Source organism: Bos javanicus, chromosome 22, assembly GCF_032452875.1.
Source record: "Bos javanicus breed banteng chromosome 22, ARS-OSU_banteng_1.0, whole genome shotgun sequence".
Lineage (NCBI taxonomy): Eukaryota > Metazoa > Chordata > Mammalia > Artiodactyla > Bovidae > Bos > Bos javanicus.
Genome location: NC_083889.1, coordinates 36,899,564 through 36,918,549, shown reverse-complemented (window position 1 = coordinate 36,918,549; position 18,986 = coordinate 36,899,564). Strand labels below are relative to the sequence as shown.

Here is an 18,986-nt window from a genome sequence, read left to right as displayed (position 1 = left end):
ATTAGAGTGGTGGATATGGACAGAGATGGGAAAAACAGCACAGGGAGTCAAGAATATATTATTTTCTAGGAGATGAGCTGAATTTAGAGGATATGGCTTCATGGGTGGTAATGTGTTTGATTAGGGTGAAGAAACAGACACAGCTGTCTTATTAATCAGATGAACAAGTATCAATTGAAAGCAAGTTTGACCCTGAAGGATCATCATTTCAATATACAAACAGTTCAGACAAGCTGTCCCTTAATATGGAGGGGAGGAAGAAAGTTGGTGGAAATGGAGATTTAGTAATCTATTGGTCTGTAAGTTCCATGAGGTCAGGGGTTACAGAAGCTTTGTTTATCACTATGGGCTTATACTTCCAACACTTTGTAGAATACTTAGAACTTAGCAGGTGCTCAATAAGTGTTGAATGGACAAATAAAACAAATCCATTTAGTGGTCACTAGAAGAGGTAACCTAATATTAGGGAGCAATCTACAAAGGCAGAATTAGCAAAGGCACAGCTTTCTCCCATTCATTAGGTGCAAGGCACTACTCAAAGACTTTATATACATTATCTCATTTAATCCTTCCAATAACCACAGAGATAGGTACTATTATTGAAGACAAATGGCGTTTTCAAAATGGCATAACCAAAATGCTTTATGTGTATACATCTCTTCCTATATGACTCCAATTAAGTGGCTAGATGTCTTTTGGGAACATAACAGCACAATGAAAATCAACAGCATCACTGATAATAATTCATCTGAGAAATGCTACTGGTGCAACCAACATCTATTACCCAGGAAATACAGATGGAGGAAGTTGATTTTAAATATAACACCTTAAAACTCTTTTAAATACCTGGATTAGCTACATCGGCAATGGCACCCCACTCCAGTACTCTTGCCTGGAAAATTCCATGAACGGAGGAGCCTGGTAGGCTGCAGTCCACGGGATCGCTAAGAGTCGGGCACGACTGAGCGAATTCACTTTCACTTTCCACTTTCATGCATTGGAGAAGGAAATGGCAACCCACTCCAGTATTCTTCCCTGGAGGATCCCAGGGATGGAGGAGCCTGGTGGGCTGCCGAACTGGGGTCACACAGAGTCAGACACAACTGAAGCTGGAGAATTCCAGGGATGGAGGAGCCGGCTGCCGTCTATGGGGTCGCACGGACTCAGACACAACTAAAGCGGCTGCTCGCTTCAGTCGTGTCCGACTCTGTCCGACCCCATAGACGGCAGCCCACCAGGCTCCTCCGTCCCTGGGATTCTCCAGGCAAGAACACTGGAGTGGGTTGCCATTTCCTTCTCCAATGCATGAAAGTGGAAAGTGAAAGGAAGTTGCTCAGTCGTGCCCGACTCTTAGAGACCCCATGAACTTCAGCCCACCAGGCTCCTCAGTCCATGGGATTTTCCAGGCAAGAGTACTGGAGTGGGGTGCCATTGCCTTCTCCGAGCAGCAGCAACAGCAGCACCCATATCTAAGGGTGGTTTTCTTATTTGGGGACGTGAATGAAACTGATTTGGAGAAAAGGATGCAACACTTCAGTATGACTTACCATATGTATTATTTGCCTAAAATTCAGATCTAAAAGTGATAAAGAAATTCTTAAGGTATCTAATCTGATAGCAAACACCTTTCATGTTTTCTAAATTACCAGTAACAAAAAGCAGCTGCTTGTGGAAATTTCCCTAGCTAGCAGGCTTATTAATAGGTCTATCATGATTTCATAAAGAAGTTATCATCTTGATAACCAAATAAACACAGGTTTTAGCTCTTATATTCTGAGGGAAATTTCTGTCTGATTATTTCCAGTCCTTTCCCAGGCACTGATTTTTGTCTCAACATGCGTTGCAGAAATAATAGTTGAATTTAGTGTGTCACCTAGTACATATTATTTTTTGGCTATATATATGAAGTTTCTTGCTCTGGGGAATATTTAATTCCTTATATTTGCAGCCAAATAGCCTTCTAGTTTGCCAGGTGGACCCTGACTTTTTTCCTCTGGAGAAACAATCCAATATATTTAAGAGAATGATTTTTCCTCCAACACTCTCAAAGTAATCTCTGTTTGTTACATAGAAACACCAAGGTCAGTATCTCTAATGCCTTGGCTTTTGTTTCTGCGAGGTCATTCAAAGGGAATGTTTAACGTGGAGCTTTGTGGAGAGGTTGTCTTAATTTTTTAGATGAAGGTCTAAGAGTTTAAAATCTGTGCATTTCAACACATATGGTGGAAATGGAACTGGCTTTTTCTCTCTAGTAGTAGCTCTAGATGTGGCGTGGATTTGCATCTCACTCTTCCTGGTGTGCTGTCCCTGGCGTTAGGGATGCCCTGCATTGGTCCCTTCACTTATATTGAGGAACTGGGTCTCTCAATCACCCAGCAGCCAGCAAACAACCTGGTGTGTCTGCCTGGATGACAAGGGCTGAAGATCCAGAGAGAATGAAATCCCTAGCTTTGCTGAGGCTGGTGAGAACTTGGACATCTGAAGGGAGATGGGGAACCACACGGAACTGGTAAGGACACCACTAGGAGCCAAGAAGGAATAAGAAGGGGAGGGTGGAGGTCACGGATACACACAATATCTGGCCAGAAGGAAGCTTCTTGATGAGGCTGGATGATGCTGGGCGCTCAGAGGAGGTAATGCAGTGAGTGGGGCGTGAACCAGGACTACTCAAGTTGTAGCTGATGCTTGATACATAAAGGTTAATGGACGGTCCAGGAGGACAGCTCCAGCAGAGTGTCTGGGCACAGTAGAGTATGTCTCAGTGATTTTTATCTCCAAGTGATCTGTATATATAAGATTCTGTTTATGTGAAATGTATTTTGGAGGATATTGATCAAGGAGTCTATATTTCCAAACAGAGGACTGACAGCAGGTTAGAAATAAGAATTGAAAAGCCGAGAGAAAGGTCAAATGCTAGAATCTACTAAGCTAAGCCAGGACTCTATAATGATCTAAGCATTTCTGACAGTCAGATAGAAAACCATCACTCTGAGACTGGTGGGCAGAGTTCAGTTATGAGACAGGAGACTCTACTAATTATTATTCAAGGCCTTTCCCTAGTGATTCTATAAAATATGAAAAAATCATCTAAATCATTTAATATAAAAAATGAAATGTGTCCTTTCATAACAATAAGCTCTTCTTGATTCCACTCTCATTCTGATTTTGTTTAAAAAACATAGTCAGATCCCATCTGGGAAGTATGATATCAGAAAGCAGGCAATGCATATGCCCACAGTTCAGAACTGCTTTTGCCAATTACGGTGATAAGTGAAGTGAATATTGCATGAACATCTTACCATCATGAAAAGCAAAGGATTCCAGCCTGTACCCACCAGGTAAATAAACAGAAAAAATAAACAGAATATGAGAGGAGAGATACAGACTTAGGGATCAAGGTCAGGGCAAGACCTAGAAATCCATGTGGGCTAGTAACTGCAATTCATGTATGTTTATTACTGCTTTCCACACTGTAGTCGCTGAGAAAATATTTACAGGAATGAATGAACACATGAAGGCTACAGCCATCACAGAAATGGACTATGTCCCAAATGTCGTATTTTCCTAATGGTTTCAAGAAAGAACCACCTGGAATCTGACCCATCGGATTTGGCACAGCTATTTAGATTCAAAGAGTTGGAGCAGGACTATTAGAAATCACATCAGCTAACTTTTACTGACCTCTTATATGAGTGGGACCATGAGCTCAAAGATACTAGCTTCTCCAATTTAATCTCTATAGCAACCCCGTCCGTGGCTCACGTACTATTAGGATTCCTCTTAATGAATAAGGATACTGAGGATTAAAGAGGTGACATGACTTGCCCAGGGTCACAGAGCCAGGAAACAGCAGAGTTAGCCTCTAAATACGGCAGGTATGTTTCCAGAATGACCATTTTCTTCCTTAAGTCATACTGAAGAGAAGACCTGGTTAAGACGGCAGGCTGTTCATTCACCTCTGCTTATCCATGGTGACAAGAGAAAACTGGGACTTCAAAGAAACGCTTCCTAAGACTATTTTAGAGATCTCTGACTCGTTAGTCTCCCAGGAAAAGGATGGTTATACAATGTGTTTCTCATTTTAATACAACCTATTTAGCACTCCGGGAAGAAAGATGCTATGAAAAATGAGCATACCACTATGTACAATATCACATAAAGATAAAGAGCCACATTTCCTTTCGGTCAGAGCCACACTCTGGTTTTCTCGTGGCCATTTTTCAAGATTGATTCACCCCTTGCATTCAGCCTGAGGTCATATGCTGAGTTTTCCTCTCTATTCACTGCTGAATGGTCCTTGGCGTGGTCAGGAATGGAAGGTTACAGGTTGTAAATTTGGGGCTGCCAATTCACCAAGGACTAAGCTCTCAAATATTTGAGCTAGAGGTCATCTCAGAGATTATTCAGTCCATGTATTTATTTTTACAAATTCAACACAACGGAAGAGGAGACACGCCGTGCTCATAGTCACACAGGAAAGAAGCAATAGATGGATGTAGGAGCTCCTGGACCCAGCACAGAACCCGACTTGGTGCCAACTGCACTGAGGATTTGTGAATAGATTCTGGTGTTTTGCATGTTGCTTGGGACCTACAGCTGACCAGACATCCTAATTCTTTCCACTCCAACTCGGTCATGCCCACATGGTGCTAGCAGCATGGTCTGGGGCTACCCAAGGCAGGAATAGATTCTGCACCTCTGGCTCTAAAGGATTACCAACACAAATATGAACAAGCACGGGTTTCACTACCTCTTGTTCTAAGACACCAGTTAAGAACAAATTCCAAGAGGTGGCTGTGCACGAATCGGGATTCCTCAGCTCATTGCTGAGGAATGGCACTTTTCTTCACCTTGCTCTAAATTTCTGCCCTTCGAGACACAGGTTTTGGAGTCAGACAGACCTAGGGTGGAGTGTAATCTGCCACTTTATCATGGCGCCATCTGGGGCAAGTTACCCAACCTGTCTCAGCTGTGTTCTCTGTAACAAAATGAGGATAACAACACCATATATACGCAACAAGGCTGCTTTACAACCAGATATGACAAAGTATACAGAGCCCTTGGGGTTTTGCTGGACAGTGTAAAAATCGACACACATTCACTGTTTCCACTGATACTACTTGTATTTGGTGGACTCTTTAAAAAGATCTCCTAACACGCAGTTTAAAAGGTGAATATTTTTTAAAATATATGTTCACTTATGGAGTCTAAAGTTAACATTCTAATACAGGCACTTCTGGGTGAACAAGTCTGGAAAAATCTTCCTCTTGTGAATGGGGGAAGTACTTTCCTTTCTAAAGGTCACAGAGAGATCCCCAGAGCAGACATAAATGTGGATGATTCCTTTGCTTCTGCAGTGCCTTTTTTACTCTCATAGACTATTACTCAGTAATACAGGCTCTTCTAACCACAGAAGACAGAAACACAAGTAAGAGAAAGAAAGGCATCACTACTGAAAGCCACATCTCTACTCTACCATTTCCTGTTCACATTTACTATCTCAAGAACTCCTTTTGTCTTTTTTTTTTTTTTTTTTGGTCATGTTATTTCTTTCAATGTCCTGAAGCACAGAATCCACATTAGTGATAACCATATTCAGTCACTCCCCTGCTCGGTCCCCAGTGGTGGGAATGCTAAGAATCTTTTGTCAAAAAGCATATCTTCTCATTGGCGATGTGAACATGTTTAGGGAAATTTTTATAGGGCTTCTCACAATACAAGAATGGCTCTGAACAGGGGCATCAGGGAACCAAAATGACGGAGGAGGAAGGAGAGAAAGCTTGGCCAGGAAACAAGGGCTGTGACTTCAGGGCGTAAAGCCAGTGTTGACAGGCCTGCCTGATGGCCGTTCATGTCCAGGACCACCATGGCACTTATTACCATGAAAAGGAGCTGCGGAAGCATGAGATTGGCAGGGAGCACCATAGAAGAAAGCCGATGCAGGAGTCACAGTCATTGCAGCCGGATGGGGCACTGGGCCATCCTTCCTCCCCCGACCCCCCCAAACCCCAGCCTGTGCAATGCTACAAAGGTCTAAGACCATGGAAGAAAGGGAACTAAGATTCACATGTCAACTCTCAGAGCACACTTGAAGGCGCCTGTCAATACTATATCCAAGTAGGTGGCCCCTCAATCGCCTCGCAAGGGACATGGCAGGGCCAGGAAAAGAAGCGGAGGCAGTGAGAGATGTTCATGACCCCCACCTTCCATCACTTCCAAAAAGTGGATGCTCTCCAGTTGCATCCTGCAGCTTCATAATATAACAACTTTGTATCAGAGGATGGAAAAACATTTTCACATGAAATACAGCAGCATATGAAGTTAGCTATGGAACTTGTGAAACCCAAATTGGGGACCTTCTTATTCTCCAGGAGTATAAACATTACAGTTTTTCTCCCCATAAAGACAGACACAAAAACCAAGAAAATCTGCAAAAGCCTTACACGGTGACTTCTAGCGTGGCCACATCCAATAGTGCCTCCAGGGATTTGAGGTATATTATGTTATCAGGCTCTGTTACCCCTAGTTCCCCATTCCCAAGCACAGTGCTGATTTTTGTAATGCTTCTTTCCCTTGCAAGGTTAGATGTGATGATTTTTTGGTAATCTGACTTCAGCAAAATAATGACATTGTCACTTTTCAGGAAAGAGGTGAAGATGGTACCAGGACCCATCCTCTAACCACAGAAGTATTTGTGAAGGCAGACTGGAAGATGGGGAGGGTAGTGGGTGACGTTTTTGTTCTAGGATCCTTTATTCTCAGCTGTTCCAAAGGTGGGTGCAGAAGAGCCTGATATAAAAGTTATGTCCGCTGGGAACACGGATCCAAGTTTCTTGATACTCTGCAGGTGGGTTGTAACTAAAGGCCCAGGCTGAAGCGTTCAGGGCTATCTGGAGATGTTATTCGGCTAGATGATAGCACCTGAGAAGACCCACTCATTAACGCTACTGTCCCAGGCAGCCAGGGAGAGTCATGGGAACTTAAGGTGCCCTTGGGAATGCCTCCATAGAAAAGCAATCCAGATAGGCTATATGTGGATTTTCAGACACCCAACCAATGTTCAGCCCTGAGCTTCTTCCCCCTCCCAAAGAGCTAGTCTAAGTATTATTCAGTCATTTAAAAAACACTAGGTTATGGTTCATTTAATTGCCTCTTCCATTCTTGCTTTCTCTGCCTGTCTGGTCCTTCTTCCATCAGCTTCATGTGAAAGGAACATCTTTATCTGCCAGTATGTCAAGTATCTTACATTGAAAAAGTTACAGCTGGAGAGGTAGGTAGTTCATGTATTGAATTTGCTTTGGGTGGATATTAATGCCACCCCAGAACTGAAATATGCATACCTCTGAGTTTGTAATCAGAGAAATATATCTCAGTGAGAGGGAAAAGGTCATCTTAACCATTACTGAATGAGATGCTCACCCTTCAGCTTTGCAATGTTCTTCTGGGAGTTTCAGATAAAACCAAATTACCACCAATAGGCTCTAGTCAAATCCTTTGTGGCTTTCCTTGTCTCTTCCTCCTGCTTACCTTTTGGTAAAGAAAAGACTCAAGAGTACCACTATGAAAGGATGAGATGAGAAGAAATAAAACCCAGCTAAAATGTAAGTGGCTCATAACACAGAAGAGGGGCATAGAAGTGGCTAAAACTTTGTTTGATGGTTTTCTGTGAATTTAAATTATTCCTGCACTACTCTGAGATTTATTCAAATAGAAATCCCAGAGTTGAGGCAGAAGCATGTGTAATAACTTGGTTTTGGAATCAATCAGATTTAGTTTGACTACTATCTCTCTATCTCTTCATTTGTGATCTTACGTGAGATGCTTAACCAGGTATGAAATGATGGTGAGTAAGCAACTTAAACCTAACATGTCCGAAACAGTTGTCCTGATCTTCGGATTAGCTTCTCCATTTCAATCAATGGGAACTACTCATCCACTTATTCAGTGCACTGGCTGGAGTCATTCCAACTCCTTTCTTTCTCTCGTTTCCCACATCTAAACTTGGACCAAATCCTTCAGCATTACCTTTAAAATGTCAGAATCCTACCACTTCTCACGACTTCCACAGAATACTCTCATCGGAGTTACTTCAATGGCTTTTAATGTTCTCCCTGCTTCTATCTTTGTTCCTCCTGTAGCTTCCCCTAAATTCAAAAGCCAGGCTCATTCTTTTAAACAAATCCACATTTCTACTCAACTCTCCCTTTCCCCAATAGCTTCCTACGTCAGCAAATGAAAGCGAAAATTCCTCTAGTGGTCTTTTTCTCTCCCTCTACCATGATGAACTTTCATGTTCCCCTCCATCAATTTCATCTCTAATTTCATATCCTACCACCCTTTTTTTCAGCCGCATTCACCTTGCAATTGTCAAGATACACCTGGCATACTCTTGTCTCTAGGTCTTCACCTGAAATACCATTCTCCTGTAACATTCGTCTCCTGAGTATCCACATAGCTAACTTTTCTGTTTTCCCAGATCTCTGCTCAATTGTCACCTTTTACAGGATGACTGTCTGACCTTAAAAATTATAGTTCCCATCTCCTCTTACATGCTATTTTCGCTCTTCTTTATTTTTATCCATGGCACCACTCACGTTCCTTCACAATATATATTTCACCTCTTTTGTTTGGGATTTATAGGTTATTCCCCCTCCCCACTAGAATGTAAATTTGATGAGCTCAAGGATTTCTGTCTGTTCTGTTTACTGTTATCTCCCTAGTGCTCAGAGCAGTGCCTAGTTTATAGAAAACACTTGAATACTTAGGGAACATACAAATGCATGCATGAATGAATAGTATCTAATAGAGGCTAGAATCACTTATCTCACAAGAATTTTTATGGATGAAGCAAACACTCGACACAATGCTCAATTCATTGGTAAGGCTCAAATAAATAACAACTGCTCACTCCTATCTTCTGTGTCTGTTCACTCCAAAACTGGCTAAGCACACTTGTAGTTTAATATTTAATTCACATTTACAGGACTAAATACTGCACAGGGGACATCTAAGAGGAGGGTTATCTGAGAACGTGATGTAAGATAACAGCAAGCAGTAGAATCCTGAGGTCTGCGCAGGCAAGACTAACACTGAAGGCTTGGCTCGTAGCCACTAAGACTGCCATATACTATTAGGGTCACAGAATGCTTTTTTCCTCCCCAAATGTGTCACTTTAGATCAACACTTTTGCCAGATGGAAAAAAAATGTAGATATATAGACTGAAAGTAGACTAAAAAGAAATGTAATGGACGAGAATGGGTTCTATCTGGGCCGGGTATTGTCTATCTCCATTCTGGCTAGAAACATCAAAAAGCAAAAATGACCAACCACCCCAAAACAACAAACAAAAAACAAAAAGGCAAATAAGATATACCCCAAAACAAAAAACAAACCAAAAAACCAACAAACCAATCAAACAAAAATCCTAAGGACTTACACTGTTCCAGAATAATGTGTCTAGGTTTAAGTCTGATTTTTCTAGTTCCCTTTCATTTAAAAAAATGCTCTCAATGTAGAGGGTATTCAGGATTACAAAACCAACATCAAGTCTGAGATTTTAACTGAAGATTGAACCTGATAGAATTAAATCATTGCCACTCTCCTGTATATTCTCTACAGGCTAGCCATCAGAAGCCTCCCTACTAAGTAAGATAGTTAATACCCAAATAATCATATTAGGCTGCATCCAGAAAGATCTACTTTTCTTAGTTCAGTAGATATTTCCCTACAGATGTATTAATTCACACTGTTCTAGCATGCTGTAAATGTCCAGGGGAAATACAACTTTTTTTCAGAGCTCTGGTCTGAAAGTGTTGGGTGACAAAATTCAATTGCTGAGTTCTTTTGAAAACCATTCAAAAGTAACTGAAGTGTTAAAAGGACCTATTCAAAAATTCAGACCCCAAAGACTCAGCTTCAATGGCTCTTAAAAAGTAGAAGAAAGCTAAACTGATTTACACTAGGGTAAGAGCCTATTTTTGCAGGTGTCACAAATCAAAATGAGTATTTATAGAAGTTCTGAAAGCCCTTCCAGAGAAAGAGAGGGAAAGCGTTAAACCTGGGAGTCAGTTGGGTCTGGATCCAAGAATTACTGATTGTATGATGCTGGTACATTTTACTTAGCCTGCCTGGAGCTCAGTTTTCATACCCACCTAATGGATACAATATGGACCATTCTGCAAGGATTATATGAGGATCAGCAATAACGCTTACAAAGCACCAGGCCCAAAGCTTCGCGCAAAGAAGTTGCTCAGTAAATGTGGGCCTTTTGTTATTCTTTCTCCACTGCTGGTAAAATCCATCTGGACTACTGCAGACGGGCATTTTTACATGCCACATCAAGGTACATAAGACTACTGGTCATCAGTTGGTGATTAGGAGGTGGAGAAACCCATTAATTCAGAGAACTGAGGTTTCCCAGAATAACTGGAAAGATTATAATTAGGTAAAAGGCAAAACTCCATTTCTAATTTCAAAGAGCTTTTGACATAGTTAGCCCATTGGTGATTTAAAGCTCCAGTTATTTCTGGAAAGTGGCACCCATTTGTCTTATGGAGAACCACGGTCTCATCTACACTGAGTTCCAATGTGTGTCTTTCTTTTTATAAAAATTTCTGCTCTTTCATCCAATAAAGTTTAAACATTGTGGGAAGAATCCAATATTTCATTAAAGTTTGGGTCCTACCATAAACCTTCTGAGGCTGCTGACAGTGTCTTGGGTTCATTTTGTTTGCCTTTCCTCTACTGATGGATTTCTTCTCTGGTCTCAAAGACCTGGACTCACTACTAGTAGTTTATTGCCATCATTAGTGACCTTTTTGAAGAAGAAGAATTGAGATTGATTTTCTTTCTAGGGCCAGGAGATGGATCATCTAAAATGTTCTCTGTCCCACAGATCTTGGAGTTCCGTTTGCCATTTTGATCATAAATACGTGTGTCTGTGTGGCATGGGGATCTGAAGTTGGTAAATACATAGAACTACCATCTGTTAAAGCAGAAAAGATTTGAAAAGTGGAAAAGGAGAGGTATGAAGGGGTAAAACTTTAGAAACTTCTTTCCCCGTAAGTTCATGTACTGAAAAGCCAGGTTAACCTTACACATCTGAAAAGCTGATCATGGTTTCTTCTGAAAGGTTAAAAAAACAACTGGTGGGAAAACAACTGTGAAAATCTAGTGATCTCTACAACATAATAATTTACTATGGCTACTTAATGCCCATGAGAATATGGAAAGTTCTGCTGTAAGAAACTCACTGAACCATGAGAGAAAGATAATATTGCTCCCAGGGGACATAAGCCAATGTCTGAAGACACTGTTAACACAACTAAGAAGATATCCTACTGGCATCCAGTGGGTAGAAGCTAAGGATGCGGCCAAACATCCTATGATGTCCAGAACAACAAAGAAGTATCTGGTCCCAAACATCAATAGTGCCAAGGCTGGGAAACCCTGCTTCGGACCTATACACAAGTCATGGGACAGTTTCTGTACCACTGTCCTGGTTTCTAGTCAGAAACTGGTCTCCTATTTCCAAGATAAAATGCTCACTAGGAATAACTATGCTTTTATAAAAGTACCTCCTGTCCAAAACTCCTAAATGTTCAGTTCTGAAACCAACATTTACATAGAAGTGAACCATTACACATATGCAGATTCTACCATGAATGAGGGAAGTGCTGTTTGTTTGAAACATAAAGTGGAAAGGAATCTGTATCTATATATCTCTGGATCTACCTCTATCTATCTATCTGTCCATCCATCCATCCATCTCTATACTATGAGTGCTTTCAGTTTATATAGCCCAAATGTAAGAACATGTTGGAATGTTGGAGTAACCTTGTTTTCTTAAGAAATTCTGATCCTCACTGATGACTTTCTATCCAAAGTTGGTAGCCCCCACCAAAGTTGCCATGCAGAATGTCTATGGAACACACTGGGCACATCTGTACACATCAACAACTTCCCCTCTCAGCTCCAAAGACTGAGTGACACTGCATGTTGGTTTGCAAATTCATAGTCTCTTGAGACAACTTTGAAACCCTTCTATTTTTAGTTTATTCTTGAAAATCTTTGACCTTGCTAGGTTCCTAGGATCCCACATACTACTTGATGGAAAATTTGACGCTCAAGAGAAGTATGTTCTGATAGCTAACCAGCGTCATTTCTATGGGGTTTGCAACTGTGACTTCAGCCATGACGTCTGATCATGAGTCCTCCCTATCCTCTGGGAGCCATGCTGTTGGGTTCTTGACAACATCCCTGGCTGCCCTTAATGCCAATAATACTGCCCAGATGCCAATAATACTCCCCAAACCCATCAGTAACAACCAATTATGTCTCCAGATATTGCCCAATGTCCACTAGTAGATAAAAATCAACCCTGATTTTTAGAGAACCACGGAATTATCTCAAAGTTTTCAGAAAGTCCTTTAGAAAGCTCTCAAAACCAAACTGAGTTTAACTGACTTGGTGGGGGGTAGGGAACACAGAGGGCTGTTTTTTTGTTTTTGTGTTTTTTTTTTGTGGATGAGAGTGGCAAAGGGCCCACTGAACATCAGTTTAACAAGGTCAAGATCCTAGGCTAAAAGGGTTTGGAATCCTTGGTCTTAGAAATGTGACATGTACAACGTAAAATCAATTTCCATGCATAGCAATGAAGATTATAGCTACAGTGAAACAAGCGGGCTCTGCTGGATAGCATTCTTCCCTGTCCTCGCAGCCATGACCTGCCACAGCTAAGGGGTTCCTGGACACTTCAGGTCTGACGAAGAGACAACCAAGGAGAAGGAAGTCACAATTTCACTAAGAACGGGCAAACTGCAATGGAGGAAGAGGTGAGTTGGCTGGGTGAAGGCTTTTTATGAGGCAGAAGGAAAACAGCACAGAGTTTTCAAAAATTTCTTTAGTTTTCAAAGGAATCTGGGTTTTGGCTATGAAGCAATAGATAAAAATGGGGAGTCTGTATTTATTCAAGTATTTTCTGGAATTTACTAGCAAGCCTGGCAGTGAAAGTCTGGATTTCCCTGGGAAAAGGGGAGCAACAAACCATACCATTCCCAGAGGCCTTTTCATTTTAGCTGCCTGGGTGGGAGGGCTGGACAGAGGAAGGGAAGAGAGGGCAGAGGAAGAAGCTCATGGGGAAAAAAACCAATGAAAACTAGGAAAGACGCTCTTTATGCTGAGCTCAGACTGGAGCACCCCCTTTTATTATGATGTTACAGTGCAAATCTGAGATTAAAAACAGCTTCCTAAAATGTGTCAGAATTTTTAAAGCCCCGAAATAAATCCAGACCTACACTCTCTGCTTCCTTGTGAAGTATAATACACACTCTGAATATATTTACGTTTAAGAACTTTTAAAAAATAACTTACTCTGAAAATTTTCAAACTTAAAGAAAAATTGTAAGAATATTAAAAAGAACTCCCTCTCCCCTTATCTATATTCCCTAACTACCAACATTTCACTACCTTTGGTCCGTCCATCCTCCTCCCTAAATATATATATATATATATATATGCCATTATATTTTGTCTTTTCCTGGAAAATCCATATAGTGTCTCATCATCTCCAAAAATCTAATTTTCCCAAATCAAGTACACTCTCCACATAAATACAACTCTCCAAGTCAGGAAATCACTACTGATACATCACCACCATCTAAACCTATGTGTGTTTTTTTTTTGATTCCCTCCTACATGTTAGCTTTTTATTTCCATAGTTTTGGCCAGTGCAACAATCATTTCAGCTCCTGAGTAACTAGGATTTTCTCATTCATTCATTCATTTCAATATTATTGACAGTCTGCCTACTTTGCATAAGGCACCAAGCTTGAACAGTGGGCCTCTATAGCCCAAAGGAAATTAAGCTTTGGGGCAACTCGAGAAATGATTTGGTTAAAGAGAATTTCACTTGAAATGTGGTGCTTATGTCTGTATTTCTTCCTTTTTCTAGTTAATTTTTTTATATCATCTTTTCCCTCACTTCACAGTGCCCCAGTCTTGCTCTTCACCTGGCTTACATTTAAGAGAAATAATTTTCTCATATTCATCCCTTTAGAGCTCTGAGCAAAATCTGTAAATGGCTCAATAATTCCAGGATGTTTCAAGTAGTTACCCCATGGAAAAACAGAAAATCTTAAATTGTAGATAACCTCTTCCCACAGCTTTTCACCACTTCACCAACTAAAGAGTAAGATGAGGAGATTACGTCTTGGTTGCTAATAGGTTCAGATCCTCATTCAGCCAGTGTGACCTAGTACCAACTAGGTAACTTCTCTGATGGTACTAAGCTCATCAAGTAGAAGAGATTAAATCTGATAATTGGAGTGAATTGCTTTGCATAACTCCTCGCAGAATATGTAAGTGATAAGTGATTGTGACAATAAAAAGTCAAAACCATCACAATAATTACAGGAGGAAATGCATCATACAAAACTAAAAGAGGGGAAAACAGCTCTTTTGTGGATAACTGCAACAATCCATTCCACTACTTTCTGAAATACATCAAAAAAAGGTGGCTGAGGAGAGTTATTTTGACTTACTTTCCAATTTAGTACAGAGACAACCTAAGTGTAAGGATAATAAATTTAAAAGAGCTTCTAAAAATACAGACCACCTGAATGTTTATTGTTTATCATTTACTTCAGATGTTGCCCTAAAGGGGGAAAAAAAACCCCCAACAAACCCACAACTCTATCTTATCACTAGAAAAGAACCAATGTTGCTACCTACATTCTAATTTCTGGGGGCATCAGTATGGGATATAAACAGGAAACAAACTATAATGTTTTCTTAACACTGGGGAGGTGAAGGTAAATGATGGCAATTACAGTGATGGAGGAGACATTTGGTTCAGCTCTTATTCTTCTAAAGTGTCTTTGAAAAAGCTCTGTCAACCTAATCTGCTCAACCTTTACCTACAGGTATCAGTGAATATGAAAGCTGCCTTCCCGAAACTTCTCAAAGACAGCATGATCTCTTGGAATTCAAGCTTCTACAAGGTGGCTACCTGGTGTTGTCTGTTTTTGCCTTCTCCTAAAAACACCAATGAAACCTTGCCCTTTTGACCCACAGAACACATAAACATTCTTTCTCCTTAACTGAACTTACTGCCACGATGAACTTGAACTATGAGATGCACAAGAGGAGAGTTTGTTTTAACAGCTGCTTTTACATGGAGGCCCTGGAGTTACTTTTCTGAAGATAGCTGATTCTAAAAGCCCCTCTTTTCACTGTCCTATTTTTTCAATGTTCAGCTGTCAGGGAACAACCGCTGAAGTGTTCTCAACCAAAGGTGCAAAACAGAAGGACAAGGGGATGGTACTCACTAGATGGGAAGACATCCTACATAGGGGATCCATTACATGCTGACACAGGGTTTTTCTCCCCAATTTATTTGTATAAGTTTACTTACCCCTTGACAAGCTGAATATTAACTGCTAATTGCCTGAGGTTGCCCTGTCTAATACAGTAGACACCAGTTACAGGTGCTGTTTATATTTAGAGTAATTAAGTTACATATAATTTAAAAATGCATTATCCCTATTGTACTTGGCCACATAATAAGTGCTTAATATTAGCCACATGTGGCTAGTAGCTTCCATATTAGAAAGCAATATGGAAGAGGAAATATTTGGAAAGAGAACATATCCATCATCATAGATAGTTATTGGACTGTTTTGGCCAGTGCATAAATTCATTCTAATAAGAGCAAGGGGATGCAGGCCTCACTAAGAATGGTGACTTTGTAGGTTCAGCCTATATGGATTGTTTTCCATACTACTTCCTCCTCCTTTCTTGGCTGCCAATGCTCTATTTTATACATTTCTGGAAAGGGGTCTTGTCGTGATTAAAACGATCCATGAAAACAATCCCACTTTAGAGGAAACAACAGCAGCAAGGAGCAAAGATGGCGGTGTGGCAACCCACACATTTCAGATCTTTTTATTGGTACCTAACAAAGGGGGAAATGCACCCTCAGCCACAACTTCCCATGCTGGTATGGAGGCTCGTGGGCCCCTGCAGGGAGAGGCAGAAAGCCAGGCCCTCTACTTATCCTGACTCTTAGACCCCTGAACTCATGTCTGGGTTCTAATGAAAAGATGAACAGAAACATACTTCCTGATAGAAGGTTTTTAAATGTTCCATGCCATCAGCAAGTGAGCATTTATCACTGAAAATTTACTGGGCGATTGCACATTTAAAAAGAAAGACAAGATCAATAATTTATATTTATTGAACAAAGATCATTAGCAACCATGAAGATACACACGCACATACACACACACACACACACATATATATCCTAATAGCAACTTTTATTTTTATGGTTGTAGTGAGACTGTCAGGAAGAAATTGTCAGTTCTTTACATGTTCAACTTCATTTAATACCGAATTTTCTCTCTTCCCAGTAGAATCAATAGCTCTGATTGTGCATTGCTATATCCTCAGCATCCCAGAAGAGACTAGCCCCACAGTAGGCAAATAAAAAGTATTAGCTGAAAAATTAATGACTTCTTTTTTGAAGGAATGACCTGTAGTCTTTTACTCCCTCCTCATAAAATAAATCTTCCTCAACCACGTTTAATAATCAGGATTCCCTCCCAGCCAATTAGACTTGGACTCAGCCTCTACCTCCCACTCCACATTCCAAAGTTTCCATTTGTGTCCATTCCAGGAGGGCAACTCCCTGACCTGAGTCAGGGGGAGGAGCTACACTCCTCAGGGTCTAATGTCTCTCTACCCTTGCCCCCATCCCCACCTTTGGACTTTTTAAAACTGTAAAAACAGAAATCTGTCAAGCAGTCATGAAATATCAGCTTTCAGAAAGCAGGAACAGCATCTCTGACAGGCATACAATCACTGTAAATACTAAAAAAAAAAAAAACAAACACAACTCCAGTTAAGTTTTATCTCCAATGAAACAGATGCAAGGACAGTGTGTTCTGCGGTTTTTAAGTACACGTGAGATGAGTGGTTTATAGAGTCTTAATCTACTCTGAGTTCAAATAAATTTTATAATTTCATATGTTGTAATGTTTTCATTAAAAAACTATCTTATTTCTATACTCTATATTGATAGAGCCAAATAATGTGTTTCTTATTTCTTTTTAAAAAAGATACTAGCAGAATGTTTAAGATATGTCTGCATTAGTAAAAAGATTCTTATTTTTATAAAAAATGCATTCATATTTAATGTGATATTCCTTGTAGCCAAAATCTTTATATCATCTTCTGAATCTGGCTATTAATATTAGATATTTCAAAAATAAAAGTGAGAGATGTTTCGCCATTCCCTAAACACAGTCAGTTATTGGAAGTGTTCAGAGCTGCTGGTTATGGGAATTTACCAATAAGAGTTATAAATTCAGATTTTCTATTGATGGAGTCAAATGGACAACATCAATATTAGCTAAAAAATGTTGAGTTTAGATGGAGGGTGAGTTTCAGCAATATCCTTTTATTGAGTATAAGCAGGAGCTAAAAAAAATTCACTCTGAACATGACCTGTTTCTTTCTACCAAAATAAATAGGATTAATATAGTCAAGCATACTAACACTGGGAGACACTACTTTGGAAAAGATCCCTGGTGTTCTCCTTACTGTCTGCAAGTGATAAAGCCTTCCTTCTTCTTCTTCAAAAAAATGTCTTATCACTAAAGTACTCAATAGATTATCACACATTCAAATGGATTCATAAAAACACCTCTCTCAACATGGTCACATGGGGCTAAATGTGACACCAATTTCCTTAGCCTGATTTGGTACATAATAAGTACTGAGTCAGCGCTAGCGAGCATCTTCTGCTTTGGAGATGTTATCTTATACAGCACCTCCTTAAAAAAAAAAAAAAAAAAAACCCTCAAATGCCAACTCAAACCCTCAAAAGTGTCCAACTCTTTGTGACTCCATGGACTGTAGCCCACCAGGCTTCTCCATCCATGGGGTTTTCCAGGCAAGAATACTGGAGTGGGTTGCCATTTCCTTCTCCAGGGGATCTTCCCCACCCAGGGATCAAACCCAGGTCTCCTGCATTGAAGGCAGACGCTTTACCCTCTGAGCCACCAGGGAAGTCCTCAAATGCATATAGAGAGTTCCTTATTTTGGTCTTTCCCCTTCAATTACCATAAGAAACTACTGCACGAAAATGGAGCTCAGTAGGACAATGTGGAATCAGTAGAGATCTGAGGTCATCTTTATGATTTATCACGTTTTGAAAAGTACAGGTTCTCTTAAAACGTACAAGTTTATGGTTGTTTTCTTTATTTTTCTTTAATGAGAAATGCTTCTGATATGTATTGCAGGTGAACAAATCACAAAATTGACAAATGTTCTAAGTCTTTTACAGTTATCCGAACAAAAAGAATAAGTTATGATCAAACTGGTGTGCATTAGGGTGAGCTTTTCCCTGTACCTGGCTCCTCTGACATGTTCAGAACCATTTCTCCTAATTACTTGTTTTGACTTCTGGCTATGCCTTATCATTATCTACAAATTAAATAAATAGCATACATATTTCATAGTTTAGACTCAATGAATCAGGACAACAGTATTAGAAAAGAAAAAAAAAGCAACAAAATATTAAGCCTCTTATATTTTTGTTTATATCACTAAGCATCATTTCCAAATTCAGAAATATTTTTTAAAGTATCCCTTTAAAATACACATTTTAAACTATCCAATTACATAAAGCTTGCCACATGGTTACTCAGATTTGGGAGAGAGACAGAACAGGTTGGGAGAGATTTACAAAATTAAAAAGTGTCTTTTTAAAACCAAAGGAAACATATACACGCATTTCTAAGCACACAGCCTACCGGCCTTTACAGTCTGCTGATAAACACTGATTTTTAAACATTGTATATAAAATTAAATAACATGGAAAAAATAAATATGCTTTATTATATAAACACATAGAAATCTGTACTCCTCAAAATATTCAGATAACATGAGGCTTGGCTGCTTAAAATTGTACTCAGAAAGTATG

General features: G+C 40.0%; 1 protein-coding gene and 1 long non-coding RNA gene across 3 annotated transcripts in view; one reads left to right on the top strand and one right to left on the bottom strand.

The window, feature by feature from the left end:
* ADAMTS9 (ADAM metallopeptidase with thrombospondin type 1 motif 9) overlaps nt 1-18,986 on the bottom strand; it is a 163,189-nt gene that overhangs the window by 45,099 nt on the left and 99,104 nt on the right. The gene's annotated exons all lie outside the window — the stretch shown is intronic.
* Nucleotides 1,362-17,072, top strand: LOC133235249 (uncharacterized). The gene is made up of 2 exons (XR_009732504.1): nt 1,362-12,834; nt 14,923-17,072. It is a non-coding gene; the product is annotated as an uncharacterized LOC133235249 (long non-coding RNA).